General features: G+C 37.9%; 1 long non-coding RNA gene across 1 annotated transcript; it reads right to left on the bottom strand.

Annotated features, from left to right (window-relative positions):
• Positions 1-1,369: 1,369 nt before the first annotated feature.
• Positions 1,370-6,248, bottom strand: LOC118564617. Its single transcript, XR_004931985.1, has 3 exons — positions 6,147-6,248; positions 2,465-2,514; positions 1,370-1,482 (listed from the first exon to the last, which is right to left on the bottom strand). It is a non-coding gene; the product is annotated as an uncharacterized LOC118564617 (long non-coding RNA).
• Between the last annotated feature and the right edge of the window lie 472 nt (positions 6,249-6,720).

Here is a 6,720-nt window from a genome sequence, read left to right on the forward strand (position 1 = left end):
CTGTAATCCACCTTGTTCAAAGTAATGTGTGACACTCCAGAGTCTCCCATGTTTCAATGTTTTTGCCCACAATTTATGTATGGAAACTGAAATTAATAATAATGTGTCGTGTGGTAAATATTATTTTCCCAGCATATCAAATTTGGTCGATTAAATGAGAAAAAAAAAATGTTAACAAAAAAAAACAAAAAAATTCTTTAGGGTTTTATTGGAGTTTAGACAAATCAATAAATATGCAGATGAGCAATTTATTTTCAAGTAACATATTTACAAAATGTGAATTTACAATTTTTCTTAACTTTATGTTTTATAAACCTCTGTGTTTAAGGAAGTTTAATATGTAATGCAGAATATTTTTTTGGAGCTGATGGACATTTTGACTGAGTACTTATCAACTGATACACTTATTGCAAGTGAAGCAAACTTTTCAAAGGTTATTAAGTTCTGGTAATACATTTTTTAGTCTTCACATTATTGACCCTAACCCTACCCCTAACGAAAAAATCTTTTGCACTTTTGTGAAATTCTACTTTAACATTTTCTACGTCTGGAAAAAAAACAAAAAACAAAACACAACAAAACATAACAACAAACACAAAATTGAGAAAGGAAAAGCTTTTAAATTTAAGTAAATACTGCAAACAGACACACAAAATCAAAACCCAATAACCTGGAATTTGTGTCAATATTCATTATGTCTGCGTCATTGCAGCAACCTAATGTTTTTCAGTCTGACAAAAAGTGAGCAGTGTCAGAAGTTGTAGCTTGACCTATTTGTCTCTTTACTGAGAGACAGATCACACCCACTAACCATACGGGGGGGGGGGGGGGGGGGGGGGGGGGGGGGATGGCTTGATCCACCTGCCTTTTTCCTTGAGAGTATATACAAAAATCTGATAAAACTTCTAAAAATCCACAGATAGCTAGATTTGATGTGCTGTACATCAAGATCAAATAGCACAAATGACAGCTGTCCTCTTCTTTTAAATTTAAAGAAACAAGGAAATATGATGCTTCTGACATGGACTATGTGCCAAATTTGTGGTTTTTTTGATGTAGTCATTTGGTAAAGTCCTAATGAAATGTGATGGGAAAAAAAGGTTATAAAGTCAATGCAGCATTCGAGCTTTGAACTATATCTGGTTGATTATATAAGACATTGAAAGCTAAATGACAAAAAGAGAGCTTGCCTTCTGGTTTAATTATTAGAAGACTTTGATCTCATGTCACACATCGAGTCTGATCTAGCAATGCATCTGATCCGAATGTCACCATAATGCTGTCTCTTCAACTTTAGAAGGTGCATTAATACTTACCCTGTCAGCTGATGGATGCTTGCCAACCACTGTTTAAGAGATGACTTGATATGCTGAAAGTGAAGCAGGAGGCTTTGCATTCAGAACACACACTCCATGTTTCTGCCAAGACGGTTCCATTACCTGCCAGCGGACCCGGGGGAGCCTGGCCGTGATTCCTGAGAGACTGTGACACATGACGAGATGATGATGTGAAATACTCACTGAAAATATTTACTTTTTCATCCTAGGTGTCTTAGTTTACACAAGCATTTTGCTATTGGTGTCACAGAGTTTTAGAAGTAGCAAACCCTGTTTATAAAATCTAAATATCAGATAACATAAAATCAATGCATTTTAATGTCAGAGATAGCTTTACGTCAATTAAATATAAAACATGTCCCCTTAGACTGCTTAATGTGAATATGTGTGGAATGCACCAGACAGACAGAGAAGCTGATATTCGAGCCAGACACAGTGTTGCACTTTAAAACATTTTTTTGAAAAGGTGAAGAACCTGAGACTTGCATGCATGAGAACCTCAGCTAAAGAATGCAATGTCGGAGAGTGACAATGTCGGAGAATGTCCTTCTACTTTTTGTTGCTAAAATGGTGTACCACAAACCATGTAGTGGCATGTCTACACTGCAAAAAGTGAACTAAAAGTACGTAATTTTTTAATGAGTTTATCTGTCCTTGATTAGAACAGGTAAATAAGATTATCAGCCAATTAAATAAGATTTATGCACTTTAATTAGGAACCATTCATGCCCCCTCATCTTATTTCAAGTGCAAGATATCTAAATATCTTATTTTATGGGTAACAATACTGATTCCATTGGCAAATAGTCTTATTTACTTGCTCAAATGAAGGAAAACTGCTCTAATTTCAAGAAGAATTGACGTACCTTTAGTTCCCTTTTTGCAGTGTATTGTGTATATATATATATTCATTTTTCAAATAAAACAAAGAGTTGCATCCATGTGACTGGCTGACATGCTGCTTGTGTTAACAAGAAATTGGACAGCTGGACCTAATACTGGTGACTGTATATGAGTGTATATTTCAAAACTTAATGGCATCGGTTTAAACCAAAATTTGCTCTTTCTCTAAAAAAATCAAAAAATATCAGGTAAGGATACAACTCCCCAGTAAGTATGTCATATACCTCTCTTATGCAAACAGAAATGTCAGCAATCGTGTCCATGTCCTATGCCCCTATGCATTGTTCATAAAAGAGATGAGGAATAAAACAAGATTAAAATGTCATTAGCAATTGAACTTGTTCTTAGTAATAAAAACAAAAAAACAACAACAACTCAGAAACAATCAGCAGAAAATGAATATCAATTTGAGGTAAACTGTTGCTGAGAGTCACAGCACAAGATGGGAGCTCAGACATAAGGCGTAAACAAGCATCATCAAGGACACAACGTCTCAGAGAACTGTGCAGCAAAGCTTAATATGAATGCAGAAAAAAATTAAAATGCATATCACAGAATAGCAATGCTTTGGGAGATGTGGTGTTTTGCCAAGACACACTAAGAAATTCTATGTACAACCTCACTGCAGCCTGCTTTCATCCTGCAAGCCCAAGCGGTTTGTATGAGACTAAAGAAAACAGAGTTAGTCCATGGTTATTGCAAAGACATGAAGTCCATTAGTCCACCTAAACATTAATCTCCATCAGTGCATACGTCCACCCTTCTTCTCTTCCCGTAGTCCATTGTTTCCAGAGTGAAACTGCTGACATTTTAGAGGATTGATCGGGACTTACTGTGGGCGGTCTGAGATTAGAGTAAGTGATGATCCATCTCTGTATATCAAAAATGAGACCAAGTATAAAGTGGCCCCAGTCATTCCCCTGCCTTGTAGGTTCTTCGTCTTTATTTTAGCTACTTTCTGCAAGTTCAGTTACTTGAATGTGCCACTGAATGTTGAATGTCAGCCTCCCAGAGTTTTGCTTAGGTTTGTTATCAGTACTCTATAGTTCCCTTAGATGACATCAGGAAAGAGTGGCCTGTCAGAGTCTCTAAGTCTTCATTCATATTTACTTACCAACCTGTTGTTTGAGAGACATGCCAGGGAAATGTTTTGGTGTCAAAACGTAACAAACATAAATGTGTAGGGTTTGGTAAAGGTGAGTAGGACATCAACTGAAGGGGTTTACTTTAGAGTAGACTGAGATGAAGATTTTCAACAGCACCCATTAAAGTTTGGTCTAGCACCAAAGAAAGAACGAACAAGTGCAGAGGCATCTCATGGCCATTTGTATGTACTGTATGTCGTAGGATCTGGGATGATGTTGCCCATTACTCGAAAAATGAGTGGTGGTTGGGTCCTTTAGCAGGATAATGATGAAGAATATGATCAAATTAATACACGAGTGGTTTACCAGGCAGAACACCAACCCTTTTCAATGGCTATTTCAACTCCCAGAAGTTCCTAAATCCTGCAGAAAACTGGTCGGCAACTGGTCAGCAACAGATGGCACATGAGAGGACAGGGGACAAGGTCAGACATGCCTTTGTGTATAGGCTACAACCTTGTCAAATGTTATAGAGGAGAGTTGGTGCTAAGCTATTGAAAGAAGATTGCACAATGTGGACTGCAGGACTTTCAACAATTATGGTTTGAGTGATTTTTCACACCTCCTTTTAATAATGCCACTCTAATGAAACGTGATTTCCTGTTAGCACCTTTTACACATCTTTATAAGGGGAAGAAGGAAGTGTGGAGGACACTGTACTGTTAATTGTGTTTTAAATTTAATAGGGTTTAAATTGTGTCTATGGTTCACATATTTTTATATAACCTCTGCACTTCCATTTAGGGTGATTTGAGTTAACAAATCCTAAAAACAATTTTTTTGGGGGGAACAATTCGGTAAGAACACTATACGCTACAGTACTGTTAGTAGATGTTTCCTCATTTTTGAATACAATTAAAAACTCCCATATTTGCCCCATGTACCAACCATCACTGTGATTTCAGCATTATCGTTGACCTAATTGCTGTTCTGTGAGGCATGATTCATTTTAGCTGCATCACTAAGCAGATAGAACTGTGTGTCTCTTGCTGTTAGTCAGTCTGCTTGTCAAAACTCTAATTCTAGCATAATTTGTGTTTACATGTAATTGATTTTTCTAAAAAAGATTCCATCTGCTTTTTTTTTTGACATAGTCATTTGGGTTGTGTCCTGGCTTTGACGCACTTCTTCATTTCTTAACATTTCGACAGTTTTCTTTTTTCATTTCTGGTAGGTATCCATTTTCGGATTTGCTGCTTTTTCTGTATACATCATACGTGTCTTTCACATTTAATGCTACCTCCCAACATCTCTGGCATCTCCATGAGTTGAAAATTTACAGAAAAAAAACTGTAGGTTCTATGGTTAGTTAGAATTGAACCCAAACACTGAAGTACAAATTACATTATCCAATTATCCACAATTTAAGCTTTGAAGCTTACAGGCAGCTCTACCATCCAAGCTTACTGTGTGGGACTAATCGTGAAGCACCTGGGTCTGTAGAACATGGCTCTTAAAACCCACTCCTCATCCACGTAGTGAACCGACACAGTAATGTAAGCATCTGTGATGCAGGACGTCCACAAATCCTCTTTAAGCACTAATTATTGACTCGGAAATTACCGTTTTAACTTTGTCATACAGCGCAGGTATTTGTCCACCAATAACTGTCTACTGGGAATTTTGTACCGAGGCTCCAAGAAGCAAAGCATGTAGAGAAAACCCTCGTTCTCAGTCATGATGGAAGGCTGGATGTCTTTACAGATATTATAGGCTACTGTATCCGTTATGACTTTGGCATGAGTGCAGTTAATAGCCACTTGTCCTCTGAAGAATTATTAAATGCTTGCCTCAACATGCGTGGAGCTGGAGTTAGAAAAACAATCGGTCTCCACACGGATTCCATGTCGCTGTTTCAAGTGAATTATAAGGTTAATCATGCTTCTACTGTATTTGACAGCAGTGTGGCACATTTTGCTAATCACATTTGCTTTGTTAGGCTGTTTGTTTCTCTTATGAATCCCAAAGTGTTCCCAAACATTAGATCTACAGTGTGGTGGTGATTGTATCTGCTCTGCTTGGTCCGACAACTGGTCAGCTATGCCTCCCACACTGCTTTGCAGTTGACAAGAAGTTATAAAATGCTATGTGGGTTATACATTGTTACATGTTTTTTGTATTAAAACAATAACGTCAAATGTAATCATTACAATGACATAAAATCTGACTGAATTAAAATTTCCCCACTAAATCAAAGATGTTTAAAGGTGCTAATACAGATGTATGATGCATTCGTATTGAGCATGCACACATCCATCGATCAATGTAAACTGGTCAATCAGTCAGTGTTTGTGCTTTGTGTTTTACATTTGTCTATTCGTGCCTGAAAAACTGCCATGTGCAGTCCCATGACGTTATTCTCTACTCCCTGTGCTGCACAAACAATCAAGGTCTGAGCGATTACTCCTGCTGCAGCTCCAATTACTGGCATTTGCTGCACTTGGGAGGAGCACTATATGTTCCTGCCTTTCCCAGTGGGTAACCACCAGGTCCTTGAAAGCCATTGTGTGAGTTAAACATCCAGTGTTCCTTGAATTGACCTCCTGATCTCAACCTGTCTTGTTACTGTTTTCTCCTGCCTGCCTTGTCCCTGTCAGATTCTACTGTTGGCTTATGTATTCTGGACATCGACTTTCTGCATTGTCTCTCAACCAAGGCTGCCTGCCTCTGCCTCTGTCTGGATTCTCCTGCCTATTGTGAATGACCCAAGCCTGAACCTTGGACCTGTCTCCTGTCTATGTGTGTATGTGTGTGTGTGTACCTCCTGTTACTGATTCTCTTGCCTGGATTCTGCTCTCGTCTGATTCCTTTACAAGCAACACCAGTTTATTCTTAATAAACTCTTTTAAACATTCATTACTTGTGTCGGCTGAATCATCGGGTCTCCAGTTTCTGCCCAGGCAGTACAATTAGTGATCGCCAAGTTCTCTTCTGGAAATTGAAGAAGATAGGAATATGCAGAAATATTTTTTTGCAGTTTTGGAAGACATGTTGAAGGGAAAACACTGATTACATAGAGCAATGCCATATGAATCTTTTGAAACTATAAAGGGTATACATTTTTTTTCAATCAAATACGTACACTAAATTGTTTATTCCTTTTCTGTTTCATGTTGAAAAGTTAAGAGCACTTTTATTTTGCAGGATATCTGGGCTGTTTCAGACAAAAAGCGCTCCTTAGCACCGATCTGAAGGTAAAAGTTGAAAAAGTTTTTGTGCAAAATGTGTAGTGTCTGCAGAGATGTTAGCTACCCTTTTCCTGACAGTAGATCTTTACAAGTCTTGATTGGAGTGAAGGTCATTCCCATTGATCCTCTCTGGAGGCCTATTTGTGT

Source organism: Fundulus heteroclitus, chromosome 11 (genome assembly GCF_011125445.2).
Source record: "Fundulus heteroclitus isolate FHET01 chromosome 11, MU-UCD_Fhet_4.1, whole genome shotgun sequence".
Classification (NCBI taxonomy): domain Eukaryota; kingdom Metazoa; phylum Chordata; class Actinopteri; order Cyprinodontiformes; family Fundulidae; genus Fundulus; species Fundulus heteroclitus.